The sequence below is a fragment of the Aulonocara sp. 'chitande type north' Nkhata Bay genome, linkage group LG11, assembly GCF_057382095.1.
Source record: "Aulonocara sp. 'chitande type north' Nkhata Bay isolate Kocher_YH1m ecotype deep benthic linkage group LG11, A_spYH_male_GT1.1, whole genome shotgun sequence".
Lineage (NCBI taxonomy): Eukaryota > Metazoa > Chordata > Actinopteri > Cichliformes > Cichlidae > Aulonocara > Aulonocara sp. 'chitande type north' Nkhata Bay.
In genome coordinates this window covers 14628554-14646927 of record NC_141354.1, presented here as the reverse complement: position 1 = coordinate 14646927, position 18374 = coordinate 14628554, and positions in this window count along the sequence as shown.

Here is an 18374-nt window from a genome sequence, read left to right as displayed (position 1 = left end):
CAGAACACTCCAGCTCACAGGTTAGTCTGCTCCAAGCATTCCCACAAAGGTCAGTGTTTTGTAGTAATTAATACGTCATTTTTCATAACATAATTGGTGATATAGGTTACAAGCAAGTCTGGCGCTGAACAGAAATTGTTGCGCTATGCTCCTTTATTTATTGTGTTTATTGTGCATAAATAGTGAATTGTCCTGACACAATATTGCGTTTCGCTTCTGTTATTACCATGGTACATTGACAAAAACATATACTTTTATTCACAGGATAAAACAGGTTTTTTTGTATCACTAATTGTCCAGTGCGATTACAACATACAATATTATTGTCACTGCTACATTTCTGTAATGCTACCAGAAATTATTTCCACTACTAATTAATTACTTATGATACGTACGATGGTCTTTCGTTCTACACGGTGCATTTCAAGGTCCTGCACCCATCCGTCGGTAAACTGTACCTGGGCTTGTTGCAGTGACCTGAAGTTACTAAACTTCATGAGTGTATGCACTCACTCCAAGAACCGTATAATTATAAATATGTGATGGTGAAAGTTGGGCAGCACGCTAACGTCTTTTGTCCCTCTGTGTGCTCGTAAGGGTCTAACCCTTTCACTCCTTTGATTTTTTCCTCGTATCTTTTCTTTGACTTTTCATCAAGTCTGTCTTTGTACGGACCAGCATTGTTCTCCTTCGTTTTGTACATAACTTTTTTGGGGGACAAAGAAAAAGCAAGAAGGTATTGGAACTGGAGAATGAACGTTTTGCGGTGCTGCAAATTCTTGCATTTGATGCGGTACTTGGATTGTTTTGCCACGAGTTCCCGGCATGCAATGCGCGAAAGTCACGTGGTGTGTCGATCTCTATACATCCTGGACAGGAAGGAACGCCTGTCATTTACGTGAAAGTGAAATAACCATCTGAATCAAGGAGAGGGCCTAAGCATACATCTTTCACTATCTCACAATGCTGTGATTGTAGGCATTTCCCACCTCTCTGAATGGTACTCAATGGTCTTTGATGAGTAGTTCTTGATCAATGGTCATGAGAATTTGCATATTAGTGATCAAGAGACTGACCTCACAGCCCATTGTTCGCCAGTGGTGCTAGTTTCAGTCATTATGCAAATGTAGTCTTTATAAAGTTGGGGAAACCTGCAGTCAGCTGACACTGAAGAAGTTACTTGGATGACTGAAAACGCAACGTCCAGATGAACAGAATCAACTTTTTGGGAGGTGAAAATAACATATACCAAGTGAATGAAAAATTTAAGAAAGCTAATCATAAAATGTTATTATTCCTGTTACAACCAAACATTCATACTCCACACTATGAACATCACACCACTGTAGCATTTTTCAAAGAAAAGCAACAGGGAAAAGCTGATGCTGTGGTCATGATAATTATAAAATACAAGACAGTAGCGGCAGCCTTTGCAAATGCTTATGAAAGTCAGTTTTTGGTCTCACTCACGATAGAGCAATATTTTCAGAAGCAGATCTGACAGATCATGTCTATAAAACATAGAGATAACAATTTAAAACATAAATAACTTTAAATCTTGATATTTTAGCCCTTTCTAAGGCCATAGAAGGTCCTACATGTTCTCCTCTGGCATTTTTATAGTTTTAAGGTTTTTAGGCCTAAAAGCTGAGTGGCATGAGTAGCTGTGGCACCATGAGCATAGGCTATAAGCACAATGGTTGAACACGGCCTTACTACAAGGGTAGAGTTAAGTATGTCATCTCCATTCTTCATTTTCACTTCTACCGGTACTTCTTTTCCACTTTCTCATTGCCCTTCTCAGTGTGAAGTGCATTGTTGTGTTGAACACATGCAGTGCCAAGGACAGACCAGCCCTCCTTGTAAAGCCCCCATGTCCAATTCCAATTCTCTAGCTCCTTCCACCATTCGTCTTTTCTAATTAAATCTGCACTCAGTGGGTCCTGGGTGTGGAAACTACATTGTGGGATCCCTGGACAAGCAAAACAAATGAAGACCCCAGCATGCGGAGATTAGAAGCAGACCCTCCATGTGGCTTTTGTATGTATGGAAAAAAAGAAGGAGGGAGGGTCTAACAGGGAGGAGGAGTAAAGGATATAGGAGGTGGAAAAAGAAAGGTAGAACAGAAATGAGTTTGAGGTTGATATGGTGGGCATGGAGATGGAAGAGTGTGAAGAATTATGCAACAACCTATGGAGAGAAGGGGAAGTAACAGGCAGGAGAGAATAAAAGACATAGAATGATGGGAATGAAATGCATCTAGGCACTGAAATAGAGGTGAAGCAAAGTTCTGTGTTGGGAGGGTCACTTATTTGAAGCAATAAAGCAGAAATGACCGAGTTGTTCATTATTTCAGCATTTTAATTTGTTTCACAACTGATAAGCATGTTATACTAAACAATGAGCAGTGTTGGGAAGGTTACTTTTAAAATGTATTCCACTACAGATTACAGAATACATGCCCCAAAATGTATTTTGTAACGTATTCCGTTACATTACTCAATGAGAGTAATGTATTCTGAATACTTTGGATTACTTAATATATTATCATGCTTTTTACAACTACATGAATGTACTATTGCTGTGTGATTTATTACTATTACTGAAGGTCCGCAGATCCGAACCATAGTAAAGGGACCTCTGGCTAACACGTCGGGTTCCGTGTCGGGCTCGTAGCTGAAAAATAGCTTTACTTTGTTGTCTGGGTCAAGTTTGAGACAGAGAGAGGCGTTGAAAAGCTGCTCCAACAGAACTTATTGTTTCGGAGGAAAACACAAACACAGTCGAGTCTTAATAGCTGACTTACAACTGGGCTCGTCAGGAACTCTTCTTGGCTGCAGTGGTTATTATTATATTTACATGCTTCCAGCTCCCGTTTCTGCGCAATGACAACTCGTACTTTTCCACTCTCCTTTTTCTCCCTCCTCGTGCTCACAGACACATAACGGGTATGGCGGTCCATTCTCCCAGCAGCACGGACTACACTGCCCATGAAGCTACATTCTTTACGGCTATGCCTGTAGCATTCTGCCTGTTAGCTTAGCACAACAAAAACAACAAAAAGGCGCTCTCTCACCCAGGAAACACACAGTCGCAGAGAGAGCGCGCGTCACCCTGTAACCATGGCAACCATAACGCTGCCGCCTGGAACAACAGAACATAGCTGTCAAACAAAACCCAAACAGTCCTGACCCGCGACAAAATGAAACAGGAAAATACCGCCGTGTAATCCATTTATTTCAACAAAGTAACTGTATTCTGAATACCACCTTTTTAAACGGTAACTGTAACGGAATACAGTTACTCATATTTTGTATTTTAAATATGTAACGGCGGTACATGTATTCCGTTACTCCCCAACACTGACAATGAGTTTAGAGGTGGTCAAAGGGCCCAGTGGCGCCAGTGTCCGGCAGCCTCGTCTCTGTCAGTGCCAGGGCAGCTGTGGCTACAAGGTAGCTTGCCATTGCCAGTGTGTGAATGTGTGTGTGAATGGGTGAATGACTGAATGTAGTGTAAAGCGCTTTGGGGTCCTTAGGGACTGAGTAAAGCACTATACAAATGCAGGCCATTTACCATTTTTCAGAATGAAATTTTTAAAACAGAAAGTGATTCTTTCAGTTTGTAGACACACAGTAGCTTTCCTCCTTGATGTTGTCAGCTGGTACCATGATGGTTCAGGTTGCTTACAGCAGTGCACATTGATTTGATTGGCTGACAAGAGGCAGAAAAAAATCAGACAACAAACAATCAAAAAAAATTTTAGAGTGTAGATTAGCCAGATTATTGAAGCCTATCTCGACATAGAAATGGATCCTGCCAACACCTTTGCTTACCCACATTTCAAAGAAATATTATTAAAGTAGTTATTCCTTCAAAAAATATTCAATGCAATAAAATCAATATTATATTTTGCATATCAGAATTGCTATATAAAATCATATATTCAGATGTAACCCCAATCGAATAGATTATAGGCAGCATGCAAGAAGGTCCTGAGTTCAACTTAACCACCTGGCCTGTGTGGAGTCTGTTTGTTCTCCTCGTGTTTCCTCCCGCAGTCCAAAGACATACAAATAAAGTGCTTAGGTTAATTGGTGTTTTTAAATTTCCCATAGATGTGAATGTGAATGCTAGTCTGTCTCTCTGTGTTAGCCCTGCATCAGGCTGGTGACCTATCTGGGACTTATGCCCTATGGAGATGTGATAGGCTCCAGCTCCCTACTGCGACCATGATAAGGATAAAAGAGAATGGATGGATGGCTAATAATAATAATAAGAAGAAGAAGAAGAAGAAGAATGATGATGATGAAAAAGAAATAAAATGAATAAGGGACATGAGTATGTGGAACACACTCCTAGTATGTACTAAAAGTTAAAAAGGAGCAAGTAAGAGGTCTGACCTCCTTTCTGCCTTTTAAACTGCTTGATCAAGCATCTCCCTATCATTTCATATCCACCTGTGTAAATATGTGAATGAGCTAAATGACTCGAAAGCCTGTATAAGGGCATCTGCTATGTAAATAAATAAACAGAGGCACTCTAACCTTGTAAGTTACCGTGAAAAACACACACACACACACACACACACACACACACACACACACACACACACACACACACACACACACACCGTTTTTCATGTGTAAACAAATATATGAAAAATCATGCCAGTACTTGGATGATATTGCATAGAAATGCTGGTATTCACACACAAAGCTTTGAAACAGAAGCAAACACACATACGCGCACACACACACTTGTGTTCAACAAGATCAGGTGTAATTGCGGTTTCTGTGGTCATGTTTCTCTCAGACCATTACCTGTCTAAACAACTGCTCTCTGAAGACTCAGAACAGTATATTAGTCATTCAAGAACTTTTACTAGAGCAGAATACAGGGGGATGATAGCTTTTTGTTTTGCCAAAATAATAATAATAATTTTATTTAATAATTTCATTTAATACATAAGGTGGTGCTGTGGTTAGCACTGCCTCACAGCAAGAAGCTTCCAGATTTCAACCTTCTTAACTGGTGTGGCCTTCATTTCTTCTTCTGCACATACTTTGGTTTCCTCCAAAAGTCTAAAGTTATGAATGTTAGGTTAATGGTGATTCTAAATTGATTATTGGTCTGAATGTAAGTCTGACTGACTGCCTGTCTTTCTTTGTTAGCCTTATGATGAAAGAGTGACCTGTCCATGGTAAACTATGCCTGTACCATGTGTCTTGCCCTGTGACAGCTGGGATATGTTCAAGCCTGCTCTGCCAACCTGAACTGGACATTGTATGGAAAGGTTTAGATTCTCTACAACTTAAAGTCCTAGAACAAATTTCTTTTCTGTTTTTTTTTCCATTATGAGCAAAGCACAGATTAATAACACTGGTACTGTTTGACCATATTATGCTGTTTGATGTGAAATTAATATGATAAAATGCTTTTACAAGGTGTTGTATTTGCATAAAGACAAAAAACAGGTCATTTAAGCCTGTGCTCGGTGGTTGCTAAACATACTGTGTCATGCATATGTAAAGTTATAATATATCATGCTGAAATTTTGTGGATTAGATGTTATTTTCATTGAATACAAATGATTTGATGGTTTCATATAGTGTTATAGGTGCATAAATGCTAAAAGCGTGCCAATTTATCTCACAGCTAGGCAGTTGCTAGGCAACATGGTGCAAGCCAGAACATCAATATAGATAAGAACCTTCAGGTACCTAAGATTCACTTGCAGAATATATGGGAAGATATCCTAGATTTATTTGCTATTATTATTTTTTTTTTTAATTGTCTTTAGTTTTCATTCACAGTATCTGAGTACAGAGAGTTTTCTTTCCACAGTCTCAGTGAACAGTGTAAGATTTTTCAAGTTTCTAAAACACAAAATTGTCTTCTTCTTTCCTGGTTATGCTGGTAACTAGGACAGGCCTCTAATGTCCAGTCAAAATGTATAACACTGGTCAAGTTGCTTTCAGCAGGGTTTACAGCTGAATCTTAGCCAACACCAAATAAAACAGCAAAAGAAATGAAGTCGCAAGCCAAAAAAATGATCAAACAAAATGAACATGAAGGTGGGAGTGCAGCAAGCACAGTTTTCCTGAAGTTTATTGCATGACTTTATTGTTCTAGTTATACAGCCAAATTAAAAAAATAAAAAATAAAAGGCAAATGACGAAAAAAAGAAAAGGAGTTTACTTTTTTGATTGATGTCTTTAGGGAGCTACACAGCCAAAGTGATTCGTTTCATCCATCTGGTCACCTTGCTTCTCACCTCTGTAAAAACGCTAAATTTCATAGTCACATGCTTAACAAAGTAAAGAGATCAGACATGAATAGGCGGTGCAGGTTCATGAGGTGAGAATAAAAATGATCTATAATAATGAATTCCTATGGCCTTGAATGCAATGCTGGGTCAGGCTTGTCATGAGTAATGGCCACCTCGCCTGTTTCTTTTTGCTGTTACAAGACACATCACTGCTTAATCTCTTACAGTTTGCTGTTCAATGAATATATGACTTCTTTCACAGCAGTACTTTAAACCTACATTAAACAAGAGGAAATGATGCACGTGATGTGTGGATTTTAGAAAGAGTTGGGCAATGATCCCTGTATTTAGTCACAGTATTGCCCTCTACTGGTGAAGTGTTTTACATTTTTGATTTTAGTAATAATGTTCCAAAATCGTGATGGTGAAAACATTCAGAATTTATTGTCTTATAGTACTTTAATATATATTTATGCCTTTCAGGATACACAAATCTCTCTCCCGGTCAAAGAAACGTTTCTTATTCTAGTTTGGTTTGTGTTAAAAACATAGATCAGCCAGTTACTATTATTATTATTATTATTACTTATCCCTTTTAAAAATGATCAAATGGCAAAAACCTCTCATTCTTTTCACCCTGTCAAAATGAACTTCATATAAGAGGCCAGCTAGAATACACACACACACACACACACACACACACACACACACACACACACACACACACACACACAGGGCATAGTAGATCAATCCCCTACTGCCCAATTAGGGCTGACAGTAGGATTAAGGAAGGCTGACTCCCCAGGTCACGTGACCTTCGTTGTCTGATACAGTTTCCCTCTGGAGAGACACACAGGACTGATAGCACCCAGAGGAGTGTGTGTGAATGTGTGTATGAGGGGAGCAGAAGGGGAATCATTTGTTTTCCATATGACATGTGAGAGAGTGCTGAATGGGTTATGTGCATGTTTGCAACTGTTTCTGTGCAGGCATGCTTGTTCATACCCTGGTGCAAGCAAAAAGCTAAACTGCACGTGTTACCCTCGCCACTTAATCCTCTGGACTTCCTCAGTTGTATTAAATTACAGTGCAATCCATCATCATATCATTACTATATAGCATTAGAACCTTCTATCATCCAAAATGTCACGAAGGAATATGTTCTCATTTATAAGCTGTGTCTCATATGTCATGAAGTAAAACGATCTTTAATATTAGGATGATGTGCTTAAAAATTATCAGGGCTACACAGAATTGCTCAAAAGTCTTCAAATTCATAAATTGTGGTGGTTATTCAACATCTAATACCTGGTCAACAAAGGAGGCCTCGCTGAGCTTCCCCTTTGTCAAAGCTGGCTTGGCGAGCATACTGAAGATAATGGGCCTCAGTGTTGTCTGTGGATGAGCACCAAGTATTTTGTTTTCCACAACTGGAAGATCAGAAAAAATCAAGGTGGTTACTCAACAGTGTTTCGGGATATAATATATTACCCCAGTTAAGTGCCATAAATTGTTTATTAGCAGCTATCAAATATGAGAGAAATCCATGCATACATGTGGGCAGATAGGGCCTTGTGGAGATACGCAAGTCTGATAATGTCCATCAGGAATTAAGAGTGTGTGCACATAAGCATATTTCTTAAATTTTTATATATGGATAGATGGAGCTGTAACTCTTTTGTCCATCTGTGGTAATTTAAAAAATGTTTGGTTTGCTGTGTTGCATTTTGAAACATCACTGGGAGATGCTGCAGTGAACCTTAAAATGAGTAGTTTATGCTTGCAAATTCTCCAATGTGGCAGCGCGCAAGCATAAAAAAGACACTGATCTCTAGTAACCTTTTTAGTTCTGACTGCTTTCCACAACTAGCTTTTTATTTAATAACTAAAATGTAAAAGTAACTTCAGCTAAATACACTCTTAATACATTAATTCTTAAAATTAATAGATCACTTAGACTGGTCGATTTCTTTCAGTCTCCATTATTCGCTTTTGAATGCGCAGTATGATGCACAGTTCAAAGCATCGCTAAGTTCGGTTAAGGCCTTGATTTACATGCAGTATAGCCTACCTGTCCACACACAACACCAGAGCATGGAATTTGTACACAGTCAGGGCAAGAATGCATTTCTGTCCTGGAAATTCAAGGATCATTTCACTCAGATAAAGGGCAAAAAAGATTGCAGCACTACAGTGGAGTGCAACCTCTGCTTGCCAGGAAATGAAGCTGCTTGCTTCATCCAGATACTACTTATAATTTGTCACCTAGTGGTAGGGCGTATTTTTCTCTTTTTTTAAACAAAAAAAGCTTTCTTACAAGTCTCCTGCTCTACAAAGGTGTATTATGGTCACATTAAGAAAAAATATTATTGAATATTTTGAGAATACAGTCAAAATTTCAAGATTAAAGCCACAATTGTATTTCAAGGAAAAAGTGAAAAGTACTGTTATGAGGGAAAAAAAGTCAAAATGTAAAGCTTACAGTTATTTTTTCAAGAAGAAAACACAGCAGCTGCTATACTATAGCCTCTGCAAAATGCCTTGTGTAGATGAGTTAGTGAAACAAACTGAACAAACTCTTCCAAGTTTATCCTTATACCCATCACCACACTGTATTTATGTGCTAAAAGACAAATAATAATATCTGATTCTGAAATATGATTCATTAACTCATCTACACAATGCATTTTGTAGAGGGTATAACAGCCATGGCAATTTGTCTGTAAAAAAACAAATTTAATCTCCACATTTGGACTTTTTTCTTGAAATTTCAACTTTATTCTCTAAATGATCAATTATATATTTTTTTCTTAATGTGGCCCTAATACTGCGTCATACCCAATCACACCATAGACTATGTAGAAATATTATTTTTAATTAAATGTGTGAGATACCTGAGTTGCTAGCTGATTGGGGGCCAGACTATTAGCATTGTCAGCACTGCAGCTAGCTTATGAAGCAGGTGTAGCTAATGACAAACGAGTTAGAGAAAACTAGTTTACATGATAAGTACTATATTTCTGTCCAGTAGCAAATTTCTGTTGCAAGTATCAAAAGAACAAAAGTTTGTCTTATTTGTACATTTAAAGAAACACTGCATTTGTTTTTGTATATCACTCCAGAAATGATTAGATTGAGAGTGGTTTACATACTTTTGGTAGCAGTATTATTTACAGCCTACAATCATCCACAGGTTTACATGGAATATAAGTTTTAAAACTTTAGCATGTTATGTAACGTAATCTAACAAGTATCTTAAAGCTACGTTTAAGGACATGTTTTCTGTAATTTTGCAGTGGCATACAATTTTAAAGCCACTCTTCTAATACTTTGTACATGTGGGAGAGGTTTGCATAAGAGTGCATATGTCTGAGACTGGTAATCGCAGGAGACTTCATTACAATCAGCCACAGAATGGCTGCAAACATCATCCATTTCTCAGACTCTCCAGCAAATGTAAAATCAGGTTTCTTGTTTCAGAATAAAATCCCTCATGTGATGTGAAACAAACACAGACCTCAGCCAGCGCCAAAGTTGGACAGCAGCTCAGCACTTACAGCGTAATCGAACATGAAATAAAACTTCTCTCTAAGCATTTCCTTGGCCCGACAGCTTGCTAATGAGAGTATTGATTGCAGTAACACATGCTGATGAAGGATCAATGGGCCAAGCACACTGCAATGACATCTGTTAACAATGCTGCGCGATTAAATTAATATAGGCTTTGGAAACATAATCTTTCTGTCTGGCTATTCGCACTGGAGATAATTCGTCCTTTAAAGAAGATAAGGCAGCCAGTGCTCGTCAAGGTGCAAAACATTCTTCTGGACTGCTGGCTACAACGTAGCTTGCCATTGCCAGTGTGTGAATGTGTGTGTGAATGGGTGAATGACTGAATGTAGTGTGAAGCGCTTTGGGGTCCTTAGGGACTAGAAAAGCGCTATACAAATGCAGGCCATTTACCATTTATTAGAGTACCCTGTCAGAAAAACAAGAAAAAACAAATCTGTTAAAAAACTGTTAAAAAACATTTTTAAAATTATATTGATATTTATTAGGCTAATTACAAACCAAATCCACCTTTTTTTGTAGCCACATTTGAGCTGGAATGAATTAACATTCAATCCCTAAAACTAATTAATACAAAAAACAAAAAAAATAAATTCTTTGTGTGTGTTCAAGAATACAGGTAACTAGCTTAGTCAAAAAATAGAATGTGCTTCTACTATTTTGCTTTTTCTGCTTTCTTTAAATATATATATATATATATATATATATATATATATATATATATATATATATATATAAAACTGTAAATCTAAAAATTGATGGATAACAACAATAATTATATTTTTTATATTGATTTTTCAAGTAAAGAGCTTGTACATACTGGTGGATTGATCAGCTATGTTAACCTCACGAGAATTAAATAATTACATTCAAAACAGGAATTCTAAAGGAAACTGAACATAGAATAAATCAGAACATAACATTCAGAAACAGCACAAAGCTGACCACATATTCTGACAGATTACGTGTGTTGTGGGAAACATCTCTCTCAAGTGGAGCTCTTATGCTTAGGAACAGAGGCAAGAGGCACAGCACTGATCTTTCACATCAGAGACATGCATACAGCTGAATGTGGTTAGAATTTGGGAACAAAAGCACTTTGGTTAAGATAAGTAAATTTTCTTGTGTTGACTAAATGTAACTAACTCTTCAGTTCAAAAATCATTCTCTAACATTTACCAGCTGCTGTGGATACCTTAACATATATATAATTTTTAAATGTAAAATAATCCTCATATGACTATTAATATTAATATTTTAAGTTATAAATATTTCGAATATAGTATCCATCTCCTCATCTAATTCCCTGAAACTGTCTTTTTTTTTCTTTTAACATTAATATTTGTAATTAAAATAGATTAATTGACTATAAAGGGACTCCTGGATGCTAGATATCAATAAACTAAAATATGTAAACCTTTAAAGCTAGAGAAAAAGACAGATACAAACACATACACACACACAAATGCAAGACTTCCCCATTGCTGGTCTCAGCCTGGGATTAAACCAGGAAATTGTGGAAATTGTGTTGTTTTCATCTTTGATTTGACTCTTGCTCATTGGCTTGGTTGGGAATTTCTACAGGTACCATACAGTGCACAGACCAATACTCACATAGTACATATATTCAGGAAAATATTCAGAAAGAAAAAACTCTAGATGGGATTTGTATTTTTACATCTACATTACTTTTTACAAATATTAGTGAAATTGTGCTTAGTACCTTCATTCGTATGCAGGTACAAAAGGAATCAGCACTGACGTAATCATTAAAAATGTATTTTATAAATTATAGTTTAACAAAAATGAATAAATAATAAACTCTTTTAATGTAGACAGTCAGAGCGGGGCATCTGTAGTAGTTAACACATTGGTCTTGTGAACGCACGATCGAGGCCGGGAGGAGATGCACACTCAGCCTCAGGTGGTCGCAAGTTAGTGCACTCCAACCCCTGACCCATGAGAGGGTTGTGTCAGGAAGAACATCCGGCGTAAAATCTGTAGCAGATCCAACATGTGGATCCGCCTGCTGTGACGACACCTTGGGATCAAATGAAAGTACTTGAAGAGTATCTCTAACAACCTTGTACAGTAAAAATAGAGACACAAAACTTCTCCTTGAATAAGTCACGCAAGACAAAAAGAAAAAGGATCTGACCAAAAACTGAAGGTTGTGGCAGTTTTTCTCGACACCTCCACAGAATTTTAACCATTGCAGTGTGCTCCATTACTTATTCAGCGTTTTCAGGCTTTTCAGTCTACTTTTGAGTAGACCTAACTGAAATTGACTCAAAACAGAATAAATTGAGATATAAACGAAATAAAATAAGAAGTAAGACAAGATTTAAGAGAAAAGGTCTTCACATTTTACATTTTAAGACAACAATGTGGGAACACAATTGTTTTTGCTTTCTCATTTAGCCATCAAATTCACAAAAACATCCCTTCCTCTTATCAGATGTAAACGTTTATTAGTCTCAAAGCTTATTGGATGGAACAGACGGAGAATTATTTAGATAATGTCACAGCGCGAGTTCAGGTACAGTTTCTACAGATCTCCCCCTGCCGTGACTGCACACACGATTACACATGCACAAACACGCATATAACCATGACTTATACAAACAGGCTATGACAATAACTTGGCAACAGTGTAGTTGCCAGATATTTGTCAGAATGAGCTTTGAGGTTGAGATGTTAGATACTAAAGAATGGACAGGTTTACATGCACACACACACACACACACACACGTTCCCTATTTTAACACACTGCAAATGTCCAGCATACCTCTGAACTTCATCCAAGAAAATTTTCCAAACTCTGCTAATGATTTCAACGGAAAGTAAAAACAAACAGGTTTTCCTTGTGTGCCTGCATGATAGCCATTTGGGTGCAATTTTAAGCTATTAATACTTCATTTTCATAATTGTGGGGTCATCGCTGGGTGTCTGGATATTTACCTAACAGCTGGCTGCAAAGCAGAGTTTAGTCTGGCTTGACATAATGAAAGCTGGGAGCCTGGTTAGAGTTACACCATCAAATCAAAGGTAATTTTTTTTGGCACGTGTTTTATTAAACTATATGATGAAGGCTGAAAGGTGAGATGAGTGACAAGAATAGCTTCTACTGAAACAAACCCCATTTTGTCTATTCTCACGTAGCCATGAATGTGTGATGGAGAATTACTACCAAGGTGAGTGCAATATATAGTAATACACATAAAAAACACTCAGCTACAATGTGTAGATCCACCCTATGCACACCACTGCTTTCCATTAGCCCTGTTATAAGAGAATAAATAAGCACAAAGGCTCTCATTAACCTAGGTGTGACTGTTGACCTACGTGTAGAGCGGCACGGCTGGATGTGAAATACCAGGACAAGTAAACTTACTCTCATTTCCCAAAACTCATCCATTTATCACTCAGCACTTCTCTACCGGTTGTCAACATGAGATCAAGTTTATAGTGTTGAGGTCTAGAAGATCATCTGTCTCTCCACCACTGTCAGTCTTGACTAGACTTCACGGGGGGAGAGGAAGCCTGACAGTTTAGCAGCTTCCAGAATGCAGTCAAGTGTTTTCACGTTCAATCAACCATCAAACGTGACCAAGGCCATGCCAGTGCAGCGGGAAAACAACACAATGAGCCCAAAGCCACTGCCACCACTCTGAAAGCCTGGCACTTATAGAAAGCACGGGACAGGCGTCAAACAAAAGTGCTCAAAATCGCAAAGCTTGATCCATTTTTAAGGGTTACACCATTTTCACTTCCTCCGTGAGACCTCTTGAGTATTTTGCAGTTTTAATGGGGAAGATTAGAATTTTAGTTTCTGTGCTGGCAAAGTGAAATCTGATCAACACTGAAATTATAAATTAAGACACGAGTATTTTTGACACTAAATGTAATTTTCAGAGAACTCACCTTAAATTTGGACTTAACTAATACTGAATATTATGCTTGTTTGCTTGTTTTTTCACTGCAAGCTGCAGAATTTGTTCATGCATGTAAGCAAGATTTATGTCTGAGAAGCTTAGGTCTCACCAGGCATTAACAGGCGCATGTATGTGGCAGAACAGTGGATAATTTTTACCACATTTATAACAAACCCCATGACCCCAATGAGTGTAAAACCTGGAGGCATACCCATGCCAATTAAATCATGGAAAAATATATGAAACCTATGTTACTGGATTCCAGGCCAAATGTGAAGGAAAGAGAGTGGGCAAATGTAAAGGAACACTCACTGTTTCTCTTTTTTCCTTCTTTCTTTTTCTCTTCTGCGACTTTACTGCTGGATTAGACCCCTGTAAAGCACTGCACCTTGCAAACAGGGTCCCCATTTACCTGTAACTCGGGTCTCCACTTCAAGGCCTATAAAGTCCAGCCCGCTGGCCCTATTTGAATTTCACTCATCTCATTACAGAATAAAGGAGGAAGTCAGAAAGTGAGCTGGGCAGGATCATTTGAAGAATATAAGTGAGTTTACCTTTTAACTTACTAATAATGCAATCAGATATAAACAATAGAAAACATTAAATGTCTAATGTTTGAATCGTTCAAAACTTCTTTTTTTGATCTGCTGAACTAATCAGCTGTACATTTTGTATAGTAATAATTAGAAAGTGTTTTTATAATAATGCTTTAAATGGATTCACATCATTACTGAGGCCAAGCTGCCATTTAGCTCAAAGGAGCGCTGTACAGTCTCTCAAAAATGCTACCGAAGCTGCACAGACTTAGTTTTAATATTGTGCAATGACTGAGTGACCGCTAACCACTGCGGTCACAAAATTCCAGTAAGACCGAGGTGTCCCTTCCCAGACAGTGGACACGCACCTACATATACATGCAGAACAAAGCCCACTTTTACCACATTAGAAATAAATATAATACATCTCAAAACGTGAGTCACTGGTGATCCATTCCACCAAACAGGCTATATGTACAAAAACACCCACATAGCTTGTAGACCTCACTAAAGGCTACAAATGGCAACAGACAGACTCTGTTTCGCCAGAACAATATCGCAACCCAGTTGCTGCTCTAGCATGAGGTAATGTCAGATTCTGCTTGACAAAAGATGAAATATTTCACAGAGCACCTGTTTATTAATATCATTAGACTGCTATTTAAGACAACACACTACACGATAAGTGCATCTGGCAGGGCCTAATATAGCACACAGAGTACTGCAATGGCAAATAACCATAAAAACCACACGTGTAGTACTTAATATCCACCTTACCCTGTACCATTAAAAAGTAATTAAAGACTTCAAACAAGCCCCATTACAGAAGCAGTCTAATGCTTTGTTGTAGGAGAAAACAGTAAGTCTCTATAAACAGCTGAGGTTTGGACTGTTGTGGTCTTATTGGTGTTCCTCAGTATTAATGTGGTCAAAGTTAGTCATTATGATTGTACCGTACACTAAGTGCAGCTCTGTGTGTTTGTGTAGGAAGTATAGGCTTTAATGTGTTTTTGTACTTACAAATAAGCACAAAGATTCACTGCCGGATGGATTTAATGACTCAATCAGAGTTTTTGGAAGAGGAGTGATGGTTTACAGACATATACAACACAGTGGTGACACAACGCGTAGTCACCGAGCACCATTGTTTTTACCGCTTTGGCAGTCTTTAGATCGGGATTGTAACACAGTGAAAATAAGATGTCTTATAGCTACATGGCATACTCATGAACTCTGTGTGTGTGTTTGTGTGTTTATGTAAACTCCCCTGTCCAAAACACAAAGAAGCAGATTAGAAAGAAAAGCCGGGATGATTCATGGTTGTTACAAATTCTATCTCACACAACCACAGATGGTGCAGGAATTTCAGATAGAGGTGCACCTGAAAATAAACTAAAACAGACTGCGCCGCTGCAGACTTTCTCAAACGTTCAGCACATGTTAGATACCACTACTACTCTTTCACGTCGTCTCTCAAAAACATGAGGTATGCGAAACATCTGCAAAGCATTTGGAGAATTAAAAATAAATTAATAAATAATAATGGACGTCTGGTGCTCTGCCAGGATTTTGTGTCCAGTTAAATAGCACATGGCTTCATGGTTTGTATTAATTTAGCCTGGGCTTTGACGTTTGGCAGGAGGCTGGAATAAAAAAGAGGGGGCTCTGGGGCACAATACATCGTATTTACTAATAAAAATACACACTGGAGCAGGAGGCGTTTTTTTCTTCCTCGCTTTTTCGCTCATAAATTACTGAGCTTAGAGTGAGCATGCCTGTCAAGAGGTTAATTTGAGTGTGACTTTAATTTTCCAGCTATGCATACCAACAGCGGATGATAACAAACCTGATAAGACATTAATGCTCTTACGGAAAGACAACTGAAGCATGAAAACTTTCAAAACTATGGTTAAGATTCACTGATACCAGCGCTTGGTACTTCTGTGTTAACATTATTTAAATTAATGTCAGTGTAAACTGCATGCAGACTACATATAATTGTGTTTTTGAAGATATTAAGTGGCTTAATATAATGTGTCAGCTGCTAGACATACATGCTGTTTTATTGCTTTTGATGTGGTTGCAACTTTCAAGCAGGCAAAATCACGGGACCTGTTTTCTTTTTAAATCCATTTGTACACCGCAGATGATATCACGTACCATATTCCTGCTGAAAGCTTAGGGAAATGTTCTAAATTAGTTTCTCAGTTTGAAAGAGCAGCTTGGTAGCAGCTGCTATTCGGGTTTTATCTATAGCGTAAATCAGAGACTCAAAGCACTTCCATGAAGCTGTTTTACTGAAAAATTTGAAGAAAAAAGGAAAAGATCAAAAACAGTCTTGCATGTTCTTCAGGGATTGTTAAAGTTGAATTCATTCACATAGTATGTGTTTGGACAGGCCACGGAAACTATTTTAAACTCATTTTGTAGATAACCACAATACAAAAAAGGGGTAGTTTTGATAATTAGCAAGTCATTTGCTGGCCTCAACACATTTTTCTACTTCCTGCTTTGCTCTGATGGTGGCTTTAGGCTCTGAAAGGCGATCAAAGGCTCTTCATACACCATTAACCAGGAAGTGCTGCCATAACGACTCTAGGCTGTTGCCAGTTTTGACACCATTCCTGAATTTTGCTGGATTTTGCGCTGACCCAGAAAAAATGATTCCAGTTCAAACACACACACTTTTTCATAGATGTCCGAACTCGCTTTCTCAATATTTAAACTTACTAAACAGTACTAATGTGACTTGTTAAATGATTACACCACTTGCACTCTATTTAGACAATATTTTGGGGGGATACTTTGTACACTTTTGCTATTTTTTGGTGTTTAAATATGATTGTAGCAATTTGACTTCATTCAGTACCCCTGCTTTTACAGCCTGTGGCCAACAAACATTCAAAATGCAAATGAAGCCAGTGGTAAGTAGGACCTGCTCCCTGCATTAGGTGTATGTCTTATCATACAGAGTATGTCTGTACAAAACATTTAATTCTAATTCATTCTAAAAATTTAAAGAATATAGATATTTAAATTCTATCTGAATTATATCTAAATTCTATCTGAATTCTCTGAATTCAAACATGAATTAAAACTGTCTTCATTGTCTTGTCACTCTCTTTAGTTCTGAGATATATAAACCTATCATCTATTATCATTATTCAATTTCCAACTGCATGTCCCACCTGCCATAGGATGAGCAGCAGGGTCATTCTGTCACAGGGCCTTGACTTAATCATATTGCATTAAAATGGGTCCATGTCCTCTGGAAAAGAACCAACTGATGGCTTTTTGGATTAGATTTTGGTTCAAGAAACAACACGCAATCTATGTTTAGCTTAAACAGTTTCAGAAATGATGAATTAAACATTTAACATCTGAGCAAATCAAACTAACTAAATGTTTTTGTGCAACAAGTCTTAAATTATAACTTTATGATATCTAATAAAAACTAAAACTTTAGTCAGTTAGGTGCGCGCGAAAAAGAATGTTGTCTCTGTTGGTTTTTCTTTCTACTTTTTTGTCTTACACACACAACCTGAAGGCAAATTTTCACTCAGTGAGGAGGCATCTGTTGACTACTGGAGTCTGTAATGTGCTTAGAAAGACCTCCACGGTTGATAACAATGAAACATAAAACAGGTGTATGCAAATACATACAGACTCACGCGCGTTCAGACATACTTGGACGGGAAATTGCCCCCAGACTGACAGAATGTGTGAAGGGGAATTTTCCTAATCCTGCTGAATATCAATGCATCTTAATCTACACACCAAAGCACATGTGCAGAGGTGTGTGGGTGCTGTTTGAACCAGTTTCCCTGTGGCACAGCTGGCAAATGTTGAATGTAAAAGCATGAGTTTTGGTCTTAGCTTTTACTTTGATTTGTATTATTCTAACAAACACAACTATCTAAAAAAAATAAAGGTGTCCTTACAGGCAGGAAATCAGTTTAATGTGTTTTTAGACTGGTTAGATTTTTTCACTAGCAGTCGCTTCAGTCACATACAACCAATGGTTCATTCCAAGCCACAGTTTGTATTTTCAAACAATAACGG